This window comes from Myripristis murdjan, chromosome 19 (assembly GCF_902150065.1).
Source record: "Myripristis murdjan chromosome 19, fMyrMur1.1, whole genome shotgun sequence".
Classification (NCBI taxonomy): Eukaryota; Metazoa; Chordata; class Actinopteri; order Holocentriformes; family Holocentridae; genus Myripristis; species Myripristis murdjan.
Genome location: NC_043998.1, coordinates 27,522,183 through 27,537,515, shown reverse-complemented (window position 1 = coordinate 27,537,515; position 15,333 = coordinate 27,522,183). Strand labels below are relative to the sequence as shown.

Sequence of the window (15,333 nt, the reverse complement as noted above, 5' to 3'; positions counted from 1 at the left end):
ACTGACGTATCGTGAACCTAACCTCACATGTTTTACATGTGTATTTATTACCAGAATGTATGATGTTTCTCACTTTTGCGGCAGGTCTCCCATACGTGTCTGTGGCAGAGCACCTCCCGATGGATCGTTTGGAGCTGTGGAGCCGTGACGGTGTAAGTACAGCATACTTTGTTGTTGTGACATCACACATGGAGGAGTTGAAGGTTTCCATTTTCGATACACAAGTTGAGCGCAATGTGTTCTGCGTTTCACTGTTTTCCAGGTGCACCTCAGCGACAGCGACGGAACGCCGATCCTCGTCCAGGCCCTGTGGGACGCCGCGGTCCGCCAGCTGACTCCTCCTTCTCCTCCTCCTCCCTCGGTGCCCCCCCGGACATCGCCTCGTGCCAGGGTCTCCCCCGTGCTGGTCGTGACGGGACACAGCCCCGCGGCTCGTCACCGCAACCCACTGGAGTGGACCGTTGTCGGACAGGAGGGCAAGGTAATGTGTTTGAGTCATTTTCTGGCTGTACATTTGTGCATCTTTTCTGGTTTTACGCCTTTATTTTTTGTGTGTGTGTGTGTGTGTGTGTTTTTTTTTTTAATGGTGATAATTTTTTTTTGTTGTGGTTTTTAAGGTTCGAGCATCTCCGGTGCGAGAGTCTGTCCTCCCGTCCAACCCCGTCTGGTTCAGCGGCGACATCCTGGAGGCCATGGAGAGGGTTTCGCCATCCTCGGACAGCGACGTCACTGCCCTTCTGCCAGCTGGCCAGGTAAACTGCCTGAGAATTATATTTATATAGTATGAAGTAATCCATATTAGTTCTGACTTTAAGGTGTTTCTGTTAAGTTATAAAATGTTAAATGGGTTTGCCTCTGATGTTTCCCCTTGTCTCTGTGTGAGTGTGTGTGTGAATGGTTGTGAGTTTTTCCGAGTGCGTGCTGTGTCTTTTTGAGTCAGGTCATCATGGTGCTGGTGGTTGTGTGGCTCAGGTCCCAGGCTGCTCCAGTACATCTGGCTCTCCTCGGCATCCGCATTCCTCATCCACCAACTGTTTTTACATTTTTTTCCTTTATATTATACATACAGATCTTTTGTTGTTGTTTTTTTCTGTGCTTGCAACAGCCATTGTATGTGTGTATGTCCTGGACAAAATTGAATTTAAGACTGCATTTAACAAGGTTTGTTTTCCTTCTTTTAGACTTCCCGTGTGAGGCGTTCGCCGAAAGGTGTTGCCACAAGGCGTAGAGGAGGAAAGCGGCAGGTTGGTATCATATTTAGTATGTGAGCTATGTGGATTGTTTTTGTCATATTTTGATAACACGTGTAGAACCCGAATGAATGAATGCATTATTGAAATGAGTCTTTTGTCTTCCCCTATCTTTTTTAGGTGCTGGCAACACCTTCACCTGCCCGTGTCACCATGCCTGCCTCCGGGCCCAGACCAGCGGTGCAGCAGGTTTGTCTTTGTTTATATATATATATTATGTGAATTATTATTATGACAGGTAACAGGGAAATGGTTCTCCTGTTTTCTTTAGTAAAACCATGTTTTGTTTTTTTTTTTGTGTGTGTGTGTCAGGTGGAGACGACAGCCCAGGAGTCGTCCAGCGTGGTGCCAGGGGTGGTCGTCGTCCGGGAGGAGGTCGCCGCAGCGTGCCCAGCTGTCCCGGAGGTGCTGCATTTATTTAGCTCTTCTTTTTTGGCACTAGTTATATAGACCATATCGCACTAGTTATATAGACTGTTTAATATTTAATTTTTAAACGGTCCCACAATTCCATCTCTGCTGTAATCTTGAAGCCAAGCAACGACATTTCGTTGCCAAAATCTCACTGCTGTGTTTTTTTTTTTTTTTTTTGTGCAATGACAATAAAGAAAGTCTAAACAGTCTATATTTAATAAAAATATGTTTTTGATTTTTGTACAGGTGGAGGCGACAGTCCAGGAGTCGGCCAGCGAGGTGCCGGGAGTGGTCGTCGGTCAGGAGGAGGTCGCCGCATCGTGCCCTGCTGTCCCAGAGGAGCGACAGAAGATCGACAAAGCTAAGGCTGTTTTTGTTCCTTCTGTTTGTGTTAGTGATGTTAAGTCAGAGTCTAGCGCTAATGCTGTGGCAACAGGGTCTAACATAGATAGCAGCAGGATTAGGCTAGCTAAAGTTGTGCGCGGGTCGTTTCATCAGGGAAATGCCCGATTTGTGTATGGAGGTGTGCAGTGTATGGCTATAGCTTTGGTCAGCTTAGCCAAACACACAGTGAGGAGCGCGTTCTCGTGGGACAGGCTGGATCTGGATCGCGCGTTGGTTGAAGGTGATGAGTTGTACACGAGTTTGCGTGACCTCAACATCTTTAGCCATGTGTCTAATCTGCTGTCTGTGCCAGATTTGCCACAACAGCTGGAATTAGACGGACAGTTGTTTAGGTTCAGTTTTGGTGACACGGTGTTAGGCGAAGTAGGCGTGACCGAAGGTGAATACATCGATTTCGGTGTATTCATCAGCTTGCGGAATGGACTGGAGCGGATCTTCAGTCAATACACCACATGTCTTTTGACAATGTGCGGAAACACCACTGCCATCGTGTGTGAGGGTGGACGGTTCGCTGTGGTCGACAGTCACTCACGCAGTAACACTGGCTTGTTACACCACAATGGTACAAGCGTGGTTCTGCATTTCGCGTGTCTCGACGACCTGCACCACTACATCTGTCGTTTGGCCGACAGTCTCCGTTCGAGGGAGAAGCTCTTTGAGCTGTGTGGTGTTACGGTCAGCACGGATGCAAGTCCAGCGCGGTCTGGTGTGTCTGTGGAGAGTCTCATCACTGGGATGAGCGCTGCTCCAGCACCAGAGTCTAGTGTGCTCACTGAGGCTGGGAGAAAAAGTGAGGTGTCTGCAGGCAGTTGTGTGCCTGAGTGTGGTGTCAGCATTGCCGCAAGTCCGGCACTGTCTGGCATTTCTGTTTTTAGTTTCTCCAGCGAGGTGAGCAGCGGTTCAGCGGTAGAACCAACGGTGATCGATGGCAGAAAGCGTGTCATTTCTTCTGACACTTGTATGTCGAAGAAATCCAAGAGTTTCGATGTCCGAGAGGTCAATTTGGATGTCGAATTTGTTAGCGAGGTGAGAAGCGAAGAGCTGGTCTTCCATCCCCTCGGCTTAGATGTTTGTCGTGCTTTATGCACAAAGTTGAACGTTGATTGCGTTAAGGTTGTTAGTCCGGTAGCCACAGAGGAGGGGTTGTTAGGTGTTCCTTGTAGCAAAGAGAGGATTGTGGCCGATGGGAACTGCTTCTTCAGAGCCATCTCTCAGGCGGTGAGTGGTTCTCAGAAGCACCATCGTAGGATTAGGTTAGCTGTATGTAAAGAGTTAGAAAGGAACACTGATAGATATCAGAGTTTTTTGAGAACTGAGTACTCCTCTGTGTTAGAGTATATTGAGCAGTCCAGGATGAGGCGTGTCGGTAGTTGGGCCACAGAGGTAGAGATTCAGGCGACAGCTGATTGGTTAGGCGTTAGTGTGTTTACGTTCCATGATGGACGTTGGATAAAGTATAGCTGTAGCAGTAAGCATTTGTCAGCGGAGTGTATTTACATAGACAATGTCATGGGACGGCATTTTGAGAATGTTGTTTGCGTGTGTAAGCCTGGACTGCATAGTTGTTACGGGTACTGTAAACTTAGGGAAGTGTCGGGTTACAACGTAAGATCTAGAATGATGGATGTTGCAGACAACACAGCGGTTAGGTGTAGTGATGTAGTTGGTTCTGTTGTAGGTGTACAGGATAGTGTCAAGGTTGTGGAGGCTGCTAGGGAGCTAGTGTCAGGTAGAATGTCAGGGAAGTCAAAGTATCTGAGGCAGAAACAGAAGAAGCAGGAGAAGTTCAATTTGCCGCTTAGGGAGAAACGTCTGTTAAGGTTTAGAAAGATCTATCAGGAAAATGTGGTGTTCAGGGAGAAGGCTCGGTTGCGAAGTGTAGAAAACTATTGTAAGAATTTGCCCCACAGAGAGAGGGTTAAAGAGTTGAGTATTAGTAAATACAGAGAAAGTTCTGAGCATAGGGAGAGAGTTAAGGCCAAGAGTGTGGCCAAATATAGGGACAGCACCGAGCATAGGGCGAGAGTTAAGGCGAAAAGTGTGGCAAAATATAGGGACAGCATTGAGTTTAGGGAAACACTTAAGGCAACGAGTTTGGTCAAATATAGGGACAGCACAGAGTACAGGAAAAAACGTAAAGAAAGGAGTAGGAACAAGTATCATGGTAGTGTAGGGCATAAGCAGAGAGTTATTTCCAGTGTTAGGGTAGGCAGAAGGCAGAAGATAGAGAAAGCAAAAGATTTTGGGTTTGTTATGGATCAGTTTTTAGAAAAGGTCAGAGATGGACCTGATTTTGTTTGCTGTGTGTGTCATAGGTTGTTTTTTAGATATCAGGTGGTTAGTTGTGATAGGGAAACTTATAGGCAAAGTTCAGCGACAGCGGCTGTGGCAGATAGGTGTATAGGCCAGCAGTATGTACATCGGTGTAGTGGGGAGTGTGTTGCGTCATGTTCGTTGGTGTCATCGCGCGGTAATTTGTGGATTTGTTACACGTGTGATAGGAAGCTTAGTTCAGGTGAGATGCCAGCTGAATGCTGGGTTAATAACTTGGAGCTTGATCCCATTCCTGCTGAACTGGGATCTTTGAATAGTTTAGAACAGCATCTTATTGCGTTACACATTCCATTCATGAAAATGTTGGCACTGCCTAAAGGCGGGCAGAATGGAGTACATGGACCAGTGACATGTGTTCCAGCCAACATTGTTCAGACTGTGAATGTGTTGCCTCGTTCCAGCATGGAAGGGTCTCTGCTTCAGGTTAAGCTGAAGCGGAAACTCACGTATAAAGGCTATTATGAGTACCAGTTTGTCGATACGTTGCGTGTAAGACAGGCGCTAGAGTACTTAAAGAGGACAAATGTTCACTATAGAGATATTGAATTTAATGAGCACTGGGTTAATGAGTTTGTTAGGGAGGAAGATAGGGAGAAGGAAGAGGCCGAGTCAGGCAGTGAGGATGAGGCTGAGGTTAGGTCAGGTCAGGATAGAGGTCAGGGTGAAATTGGTGATCTAGTGGAATCAGCAGACATAGGACAGGATGAACTGCTACATGACAGACAACAGCACTGCATGTTTCAGGACACTTGTCTTATGCCTGTTGATATTGGTCAGGAAGCTTTAGATCAGTATTTTAAGGATATTTTGAACATTGCGCCTGCAGAAGGGAATAGTCCAGTTAGAATGCTTTCTGACCACACGAATGAGGCAAAGTGTTTCCCAGTGTTGTTTCCCACGGGTGGTAGGACGTTTCACGATGGTCGGTGGCACGACTTGACATTGGCGCGTTATCTTAATAATAGGATTATGCATGCCGATGGTCGTTTTGCGCGTAATGTAGAGTATATATTTTTTGCTCAGTATGTGTCGGAGTTGGACAAGGTTGTGTCCAGTGTTTCTGTTGCGTTGCGCAAGGATAAAGGAGGTCAGAGGCCTCAACGGGTTAGTGAGGATATGTTGGCAGATGCGGACGCCTTGAAGCAGTTGTTGGCGTGTGATGATGGGTTTAGGTTTCTTAAACCCATCAGAGGAACTCCGGCCTTCTGGCAGTCTGTCCAGAAGGACGTGATGGCTTGTGTGCGACAGTTAGGCATTCCGACGTGGTTTTGCTCGTTTTCGTCTGCGGATATGCGCTGGCAGAATCTTCTGACCAGCATCCTGAAACAGGAAGGCAGATCGCAGACGGTAGAGGATTTGGAGTGGGCTGATAGGTGTGCGTTGTTGCGACGTAATCCTGTGACTGCGGCGCGGATGTTTGACTACAGGTGGCATTGTTTTCTGAAAGAGGTTCTCATGTCTCCCTGTCAACCTATCGGCAAAATAATCGATTACTTTTATAGGGTAGAATTTCAACAAAGAGGCTCACCACATGTACACTGTTTATTTTGGATCGAGGGTGCTCCCCAAATTGATAAAAACACAGATGAGGAGGTAGTAGAATTTATCGACCGTTACGTTACGTGTGAGCTACCCTCAGATGATGACACACTATTGGACACAGTGTCATCAGTTCAAACACATTCCAAACGACATTCAAAGTCGTGTAGAAAACACAAAACGACATGTCGTTTCAATTTTCCAAAACCTGTTTCTGCGCGTACATTCATTTGTAGAATGCCTGAGTGCAAATGCGATAAAAAGAAGACAGCGGAGGCTGAATCTAATTCAGAAAACAAGCCAGCCTGTAAATGTTTTGAGGATAGGGATAAAATGCCAAAAGAGTTTGCTCATAAAATTCTTGAAGATGTTAAAAAAGCTGTGGAACGCGATGTGCCTCCTGCTAGCGTAGAGGATTTGTTTCGTAGTTTGCGCATTAATCAGGAGATTTTTGAGCGGGTTTATAGGCGTTTAGAAAAGAAACATAAGGTTGTCTATAGGAGAGGGGTGAACGAGGTCTGGGTTAATCAGTATAGCAAGAAGTTGTTGAAGTGCTGGAACGCTAACATGGACATTAGCTTTGTCACCGACGCCTACGCAGTAGTAATATACATAATATCGTATATTACGAAAGCAGAGAGAGAAATTGGCCTCCTATTGAGTAATGCCCAAAAAGAAGCAAAAAAACAAGGGAATCTCTCTGCCAAAGAAGCCCTGCGGAAGCTGGGCAGTGTATATTTACACAACAGAGATGTTTGTGCGCAGGAGGCGGTGTATAGGCTAACGAACATGCACCTTAGGGAGTGTTCCAGAAAGGTTGTGTTTGTGCCAACAGGCAGTAGAATAGTTAGGATGAGTTTGCCCCTCAGTGTGTTGAGGCAGATGGCGGCCTCCCGTGATCTACGGGAGGAGGATATGTTTATGACTAGTATTGTAGATAGATATAGAAATAGGCCTGATAGCGACGTGTTTGATAACATGTGTATGGCTACCTTTGCATCTGAGTATCGTGTTCTCACCAAAAATGAGATGTCTCAAGACAGAATTGAACTGAAGAATGACTTAGGATTCATTCTTAGGAGAACACGCACTCAGTTTGCAGTGGTGCGATACATGCGTTTTAATTTGGATAGAGAGGAGGAGGCACATTTTCAGAGCCTGTTGCAGTTGTTTCTTCCTTATAGAACTGACTCAGACCTCAAACCTGATGGCTTTGAGCTGTTTGAGCAGTTCTATAACGATGGTGAGGTGTTGTTTAGCGACGGCTCTGTACATTCGGTTTGCGATGTTGTTGACGCGAATAGGGCAAGGTTTGAGGTTAATTGTCCTCACCTTGAGTTAGCCCAGGAGATAGCTGCGCAAAACAACGGCGTAGATGAGGATGTTTGGGGTGAGCTTTGTCCTGAACAGGAAGCGGAACGCCTAGAAGGTTTAGAGGAGATGAGGCAGCAGCGGGAAGGTGAGTTAGCTGAGGAACAGTTAGTTGAGTCGTTGGCGAATGTGCCGGATTTGATTGTTGGTGGCAGACAGGTAGCGCAGTTAGAGAGAAACAGGTCCATTTTATCTAGAACTGAGGGTTTGGCGCTTGTTAGGTCTCTGAATGAGACACAGCTTGCTGTTTTTTATAAGGTGAGACATTGGTGTTTGCAGAAGGTGATGGGTAAAAACCCAGAGCCTCTGCGTGTATTTGTGACAGGTGGTGCAGGGACGGGGAAAAGTCATTTAATTAGGGCTATTCAGTATGAAGCAGCGCGGCTGCTGTCAACACTTTGTGATCAACCAGACGATATCTGTGTTTTGTTAACTGCTCCAACAGGAATAGCTGCATACAATTTAAATGCAGCAACAATTCATCACACATTGAGTATTGGCAAACAGGCTAGTTTACCTTACACCCCTCTGGGTGAAGATAAACTAAACTCTTTGCGAGCCAAATTAAGTCACCTCCAAATTTTAATTATAGATGAAATAAGTATGGTTAATCACAACCTGTTGGCTTATGTCCACGGTAGATTAAGACAGATAAAACAGACAGGCGACTTTTCCCCGTTTGGTAATGTTAGCGTGATAGCTGTCGGAGACTTCTATCAGTTGCCTCCCGTTAAAGGGAAGCCTCTGTATAGTAGTCCTGTTGGTGTGGACCTGTGGTGTAATTTCAGCATCGTGGAGCTGAAAAAGATAGTTAGACAGAAGGATAGTGTTTTTGCAGAGATGCTTAATAGGTTAAGAGTGCGTTCCAGGGCCACCCCAATGTTAGTTAGCGATGTTGAAATGTTGAAGATGCGCGAGACCGGCGAGGTGAGCTCAGCCTTGCATATCTTTGCGACGAATAGGCAAGTAAGTGAGCACAACCTAAATTATCTGTTTGACTGTTGTCCTGATTATGTCACCATTGAGGCGCAGGATTTTGTGACTAACAGGACAACAGGGAATTTGGAACGGATGCCCGGGCATCACGGCGTTGCGGCGGACACGTCTTTACCGGAGACTTTGTGTATAGCGAGGAACGCGCGAGTGATGTTGTGCAAGAACGTGGATGTTGCGGACGGCCTGGTCAATGGAGCATGTGGCACGGTTACTCAGGTAGTTTTTGGAGAGGATTCCACGTTTCCTCTCACCGTGTATGTTAGATTTGACGATGAGAAAATTGGTTCAGATAGGAGGAAAAACCGTGCACATGCAGCAGTAGAATGCCTGCAGTCTACTGCCATTGATCCAGAGGAGGATAGAGCCACCAAGCGCGGCGGTTTGCGTCGTCAGTTTCCTCTGAGGTTAGCGTGGGCTTGCACTGTTCACAAAGTGCAAGGACTCACTGTGGACGAGGCGGTAGTCTCCTTGAAGAGGGTGTTTGCACCGGGGCAGGCATATGTAGCGCTTAGTCGTGTTAGGGCCTTGTCTGGACTGATCATCGAGGATTTTTCAGAGAGGGCAATTTATTGCAAGGACGCCATAAAGGAGGCCTTGGATAGCATGCCTCCATTTTTGATTGAGCAGCCAGAGCCTTCATTAAATACACACAGTTTCTCTGTGTATTTAATGAACGTTCAGAGTTTAAGTCGGCATGTGTTAGATTTGGTGTCTTGCACGCAGCATTTGCAGCTTACCTGTATTGCTGTGACAGAAACGTGGCTCACTGCACAGTCTTCATTAGACAGTGTCCAAATTGAAGGTTACACTTTCCACAGTCGTCCTCGTGGCTTGTGTTACAGCAGCAGTAACCCTAAATTGGTAGAGCTACAGAACCTAGAACATGGTGGAGTTGGTTTGTATAGCGTAGATAATTTGGACTGTGATATTCTGCAGGTGCCCGATTTGAATCTGGAGTGTTTGGTGTGCCTGTGCAACAAATTCAACATATTGTTGGCAGTAATTTATCGTCCACCGTGTTATCCAAATTCTTTATTCAAGCAAAATCTGGGGAAGTTACTTGATTGGTTACATCCAATCAGTAACACAATTGTAATAGTGGGGGATTTCAATGAGAACATTTTAAAAACATCCTCAATTTGCAAATTTATGGGTGAAAAAGGATTTAGTCAGCACGTAACACAAGAAACTACAGAGAAGGGGACACTAATTGATCACGTTTATGTTAAATCAACACAGTATAATGTGGAGTGTGCAGTGATGCCCACGTATTTTAGTGATCATGAAGGTGTTGTATGTAGTTTTAGTGTAAACGATGATCAGGGGTTAGGTGTTGACTTCGAAGAGGTAGAGGGCCTCTTCGAGTCAGACGTGGATTTTGATGAGGGTTAGGTTGTTTTGTTTGGCAAAGGAGGCAAACAATGAATTCACACGACCGGTGTGAATTCTTTGTTTGATGAGTCAAACGGAGCTACATTGCAGTGTCCCGGTGCAAATGTTAGTGTTGTCGCGTTTGTGTGTTGGTTCAGAGGAAACTGACTTGTAGTGTGTTGTGTTGTTCATGGTGTGTACATTGGCTACCACTATGAATGTTGTCTTTTTAGAGCCTGTCCCACTGTAATTGTATAGATTGTTATTTATTGTCATTATTTATAGTATTTATATCGTGTATTTATTATTGATTTTAGATTATGTATTTATTATGTGGAATTGCTGATTACGGTGAGATTTTAGATTTAGCAAATCATGTGTTCCAGGTGTAATTAGAGAAGTTTTAGTTGTGAGAATCATGTGTAGGGACCTAGTCATGTAATCATGTGTCACAGGTGTTAGTATTTATGGATGTGTTAGTCTCTGTTTGCCACGTGTTAGCTGTTGGTCTCTGTTTAAAGTTTAAATGTGAAGAGTTCATTTGCAAAAACAGATAAAAGCCATTCTTAAAATGGATACACCGTTTCACTGATACTGCTTGGAGTACACACACACACACATCAACGCACACGCACACACACACACACACACACACACACAAGCATGATTTAGGATAATAAACATTATGCCAGGCTAAGTAAACATAAATAATAGAAATAAATATAAAGTAAATTTTAATACAATTCAAAAAAGTTTAAAAAGGTTTAATAAACTCAAATGGGGATCTGTTTTTGCAAATGAGCTCTTCATGTATATCTGTTAAAATTTTAAATGTATGTCTGTTTAAAGTTTAAATGTATATCTGTTTAAAGTTTAAATGTATATAATTCTGCATGTTTGAGTCCATGTCACCTTCATGTGTACTGTCTGTACACAAGACGTTCACTTTCAATACTGAAGTGTTCCGTCTGGTGTGCATGAACTCAGAGCAAATCTGTTGTGGCACAACAAGGCACAGACTCCCCATTCTGTACGCCTCAGCTGCCACAACAGGACAGTTATTTATATAAAAAACTAAGTCCATTACCAGTCGTCTATTTTCCAGGTTTTCTGCTCCCATTTGTGTCCCCCATTCTTAACTTATCTGTCTCCCTATGCCTCACCAACTTTACACAGTTGGGTGGCCCTGTCAACAAACTGTAGTTAGTTTAGTTAGTGTACTATGAGATGCTGTTGGTCAGTGATGTTTGCCTCAAAATGTTGTCTTTTTTTACTCGAAGGGGAACGTCCTGGTTGAAGATGCTACTGTGGTGCAGCGTCCCAAACTTCCCTACCCCCCAAGTGATGATGATGTCGCCCTGTAGCAAGTGGCATCGTGGGACAGAGACAGCACATGCATTGTACCTATGTCCTATCAAAGTGGTTCAGATGAACTTTAGTCTCAGTATTGTAGGTCTAGGACATGAGATGTATGAGGTAATAGTTAAAAAAGTAATCCTATCTCAATTGTAGTTTGTTATCTGTGTTCACAACATCTATTGCACGTCTGTCCGTCCTGGGGAGGGATCCCTCCTCTGTTGCTCCCCTGAGGTTTCTTCCTATTTTTCTCCCTGTTAAAGGGGTTTTTTAGGGAGTTGTTCCTCATCCGATGTGAGGGTCTAAGGACAGAGGATGTTGTATTTTTCTGTAAAGCCCTTTGGGACAAATTTGTATTTGTGATTCTGGGCTATACAAATAAATAAAATTGAATTGAATTGGAATCCAGGCCTATGCTATTTTATTTTTCTTACATGAACAATACATGAAGTACAGCCATGATTTTTCTAAATGTTTGTCTTGACAGAATAAATAACTAAACTGTACTGAGAAAAAATGTCAATGACTAAAAGTAAAATGCAATCATCAAAACATTTACATGTAAATGAAATTGAATTGAAAAATAAATTTTATATTCTAAAGTACAAGATGTTGTCTGTCATATTATGAATGAAGGTCCTTTCAGTGTATTGTGAAAAACAAGTCTAGTAATATTACTCCTGCTTTACTGTGTAATGCAATATTATATAACTACATAGAAGGTTATATGTATAAATTGTAATGGATTAAAATAGTATATTATTCACATGGGTAAAGAGTTGACATGTAAACATGAGTAAATTATCCAGCATTGATGTTATCAAGAATGAAGAGATGACCAACAGAGGAGCTTATAATGTGTAAGTCATGAGTGTAATATTCCCTCAGCTGCATGTTACCCTGCCTGATGTTTGCGTTTTGCTTTTTTTATGAACAAATTTAAAACCTCTTGAAGTATTGATGAGTTAAGATGAAGGACATAATGTCACCATTTTAAAGACTATTTTTGAAAAGTAAACAGTTATTTGAGAGGTTTGAGGTTTTATTACCAAAATGTCAGAGGCATAACCCACATGGTTTGGGCAAAGTGTGTGTGTGTGTGTGTGTGTATTTGTGTGTTTTTGAGTGTGTGCGTGTGTGTGTATTTGTGTGTGTATGTGTGTGCAGCTATGGCCTCGGTGTGTGTGTGTGTGTATTTGCCGCTGGCAGCTACGGCCTTGATACTCATCCCTGTGTGTGTGTATTTGTGTGTGTTAGATGTCGGGCTCGATGAGATCTACGTTTCAGCATTGCTTTGGTCTTTCTATCACATTCCTGTGGGCCGCAGCGGTTGCCTTTGTGTGCCTTTGTATGCCTAGGTGACGCCAGCGAGCCCATTCTTTGGGGGTCCGAGTTGCCATTTTATCGAATTTTTCGCCAGACCTGGGGTGCATGCCAAATTTGGTGAGTTTTTGAACATGTTTAGGGGGTCAAATTAAGGGTTATTTAGACGTATTAATAAAAACAAAAAACAAAAAAGCTGCAAGCAGCAATGGACAGCCCTCGCACCCCACCGAACCCACATGCATGTGTGTGTGTGTGTTTGTGTGTGCGCGTGTGAAATGAGTACTAGCAGCTGTGTCATGGTCAAACCAAACTGCAGGAAGAAATCCTCATTCAATCCAATGGAGAAATCGTGCGTGTGTGTGTGTGTGTGTGACTGTGTTTGTGTGATTGTGTGTGTGTGTGTGTGAGACATCATCCCCGCCCTGTGTCCACACCATGAACGTGCAGACAATTTGTCCATTTTTTCATTTTTAAGGTATTTCTGGTGCTTTTATTGTGAAAGAGTTGGGGGCTTTTATTTTGAAAGGTCGAGGACTTCCTAGTGTGTGCTTGACATGAGGAATGGCAGCTGTGTCATTATCAGAGCAACATGCAAGCAGACAGTGGACTCCTCATTCAATCCAATGGGGAAATCATGAGTGTGTGTGTGTGTGTGTGTGTGTGTGTGTGTGTGTATGTGTGTGTGTGAGAGAGAGAGATATGAATCACGTAGCTGACTCATGTTGCTGTGTCGCTGTGTTGCTGTCATGATGAGACGAAAATGACAGACAGTCAAATCCTCATTCAATCCAATGGAGGGCTTTTATTTTGAAAGGTCGAGGACTTCCTAGTGTGTGCTTGACATGAGGAATGGCAGCTGTGTCATTATCAGAGCAACATGCAAGCAGACAGTGGACTCCTCATTCAATCCAATGGAGAAATCATGAATGTGTGTCTGTGTGTGTGTGTGTGTGTGTGTGTGTGTGTGTTTGTGAGACATGAGTCAGCTACGGCCAGCTACCGCTGGCCGTAGCTGACTCATGTCACTGTGTCGCTGTGTTGCTGTGTTGCTCTGTCATGATCAGACGAAAATGATGGACAGTCAAATCCTCATTCAATCCAATGGAGGAATCGATGAAACCCAACCCTGTTTGAGGTCACGCCGCTCGGACATTGTTTGAGTTACAGACGCCATTCGAATTTTAAACGAGTCACAAGACTCGGCTCTATAATTCTTGTATTTACACGATTTCGCTATCTTATACTGTTTTTGAGTTATGGCAGTTTTAGTTTGACTGTTTTCTCTGCTCCCGCTGACGGTTTATAATGGGTGTGTATTGCGGAACTGTCCGTTGCCTAGAGTGAGTCACATGAGCGGGCAGAGTGCAGAGGAGAGGACACCAGGGTCCAAAATGTTCGAAAAGTCTAGACCACGGCCACAAACTTGTTCCAATTTAAAAATTAATTTCATATTTTTGTAGGAATTTTCGTCCTCTTTCGTGTGGCATAATTTTCGAAGCCGTGCGATGTTTAGTTTAGACGCCAGGGGCCCAATTAGCGCCAAGTGTGCGCCTGTTTACGCCAAACTCCATGGAAAAAACGACGCCCTCGAAGTCGGCGTTGCCGACTTCGAGGGCTTATAATTTAAAAACTAAACGAGTAATGACGAAGTCTTTAGCAACTTTTGTTCAGCACTGTATCCTCTTTCATGTATTAGCTTTTCGAGCCGCCACGATTTACGGTCTCGGAGGAGATAAATTTTGTTCAACACGCAATTTCGGGGCCCGACTTTTACTTTGAAAGGCAAATTGCGGACTTCCTGTTGATTTTAGGTCGGGGGGGGCGAGCATGTGAAATGTCGGCCTTGATGAGACCTACGTTTCGGCGCTGGTTTGGTCTTTCTATCACGTTCCTGTGGGCCGCAGCGGCCGATTTAGTCTGCCTAGGTGGCGCTAGAGAGCCCATTTTTGCACTTTGGGCGTCCGAGTTGCCATTTTATCGAATTTTTCGCCAGATCTGGGGGGCATGCCAAATTTGGTGAGTTTTTGAGCATGTTTAGGGGGTCAAATTAAGCGTTAAAGTGACGTATAAATAATAATAATAAGAAGAAACGGTACAATAACAATAGGCCCTCTCTCCGATGGAGGGCGAGGGCCTAATTAAAGCTGCAAGCAGCGTTGGTCGGCCCTCGCACCGGTGCCGGTCCGCCACGATGTTTGAAGTGCAGACATTACATCCATTTTTCCCATTTGTAAGGGTATTTTTCGGTGCTTTCAGTTGGAAAGAGTTTTGGGCTTTTATTTTGAAAGGCCTAGGATATCCTTGTGTGTGAGTGACATGAGTACTGCGCTCATACATGAGTACTGGCAGCTGTGTCATGATCAGACCAAAATGCAGGCAGACAGAGAAATCCTCATTCAATCCAATGGAGAAATCGATCAAACCCACCCATGTTTGAGGTAACGCCGCTCGGACATCGTTTGAGTTACAGACTTTATTCAAAGTTTAAACGAGGCACAAGACTCGGCTCTATAAATCTTGTATTTACACGATTTTGCTATCTTGTACCGTTTTTGAATTATGGCAGTTTAAGTTTGACTGTTTTCTCTGCTCCCGCTGACGGTTTATAATGGGTGTGTATTGCGGAACTGTCCGTTGCCTAGAGTGAGTCACATGACCGGGCAGAGTGCAGAGGAGAGGACGCCAGGGTCCAAAATGTTGGAAAAGTCTTGACAGCGGCCACAAACTTGTTCCAATTTAAAAATTAATTTCATATTTTTGTAGGAATTTCCGTCCTCTTTCGTGTGGCATAATTTTCGAAGCCGTGCGACGTTTACTTTAGACGCCACGGGCCTAATTAGCTCCAAGTGTGCGCCTCTTCACGCCAAACTCCATGGGAAAAACAACGCCCTCGAAGTCGGCGTTGCCGACTTCGAGGGCTTATAAATCCCAAACGGTTCGAATTAATAATAAACCTTTAGCAACTTTTGTT

General features: G+C 44.3%; 2 protein-coding genes and 1 long non-coding RNA gene across 3 annotated transcripts in view; 2 read left to right on the top strand and 1 right to left on the bottom strand.

Annotated features, from left to right (window-relative positions):
- LOC115377932 (uncharacterized) overlaps positions 1-127 on the top strand; it is a 429-nt gene extending 302 nt beyond the window's left edge. The window contains exon 3 of the long non-coding RNA XR_003930079.1: positions 85-127. This is a non-coding gene — a long non-coding RNA (uncharacterized LOC115377932). The remainder of the gene's footprint in view (positions 1-84) is intronic.
- lipf (lipase, gastric) overlaps positions 1-15,333 on the bottom strand; it is a 944,109-nt gene that overhangs the window by 207,479 nt on the left and 721,297 nt on the right. The gene's annotated exons all lie outside the window — the stretch shown is intronic.
- LOC115377535 (uncharacterized) overlaps positions 1-15,333 on the top strand; it is an 85,273-nt gene that overhangs the window by 44,915 nt on the left and 25,025 nt on the right. The gene's annotated exons all lie outside the window — the stretch shown is intronic.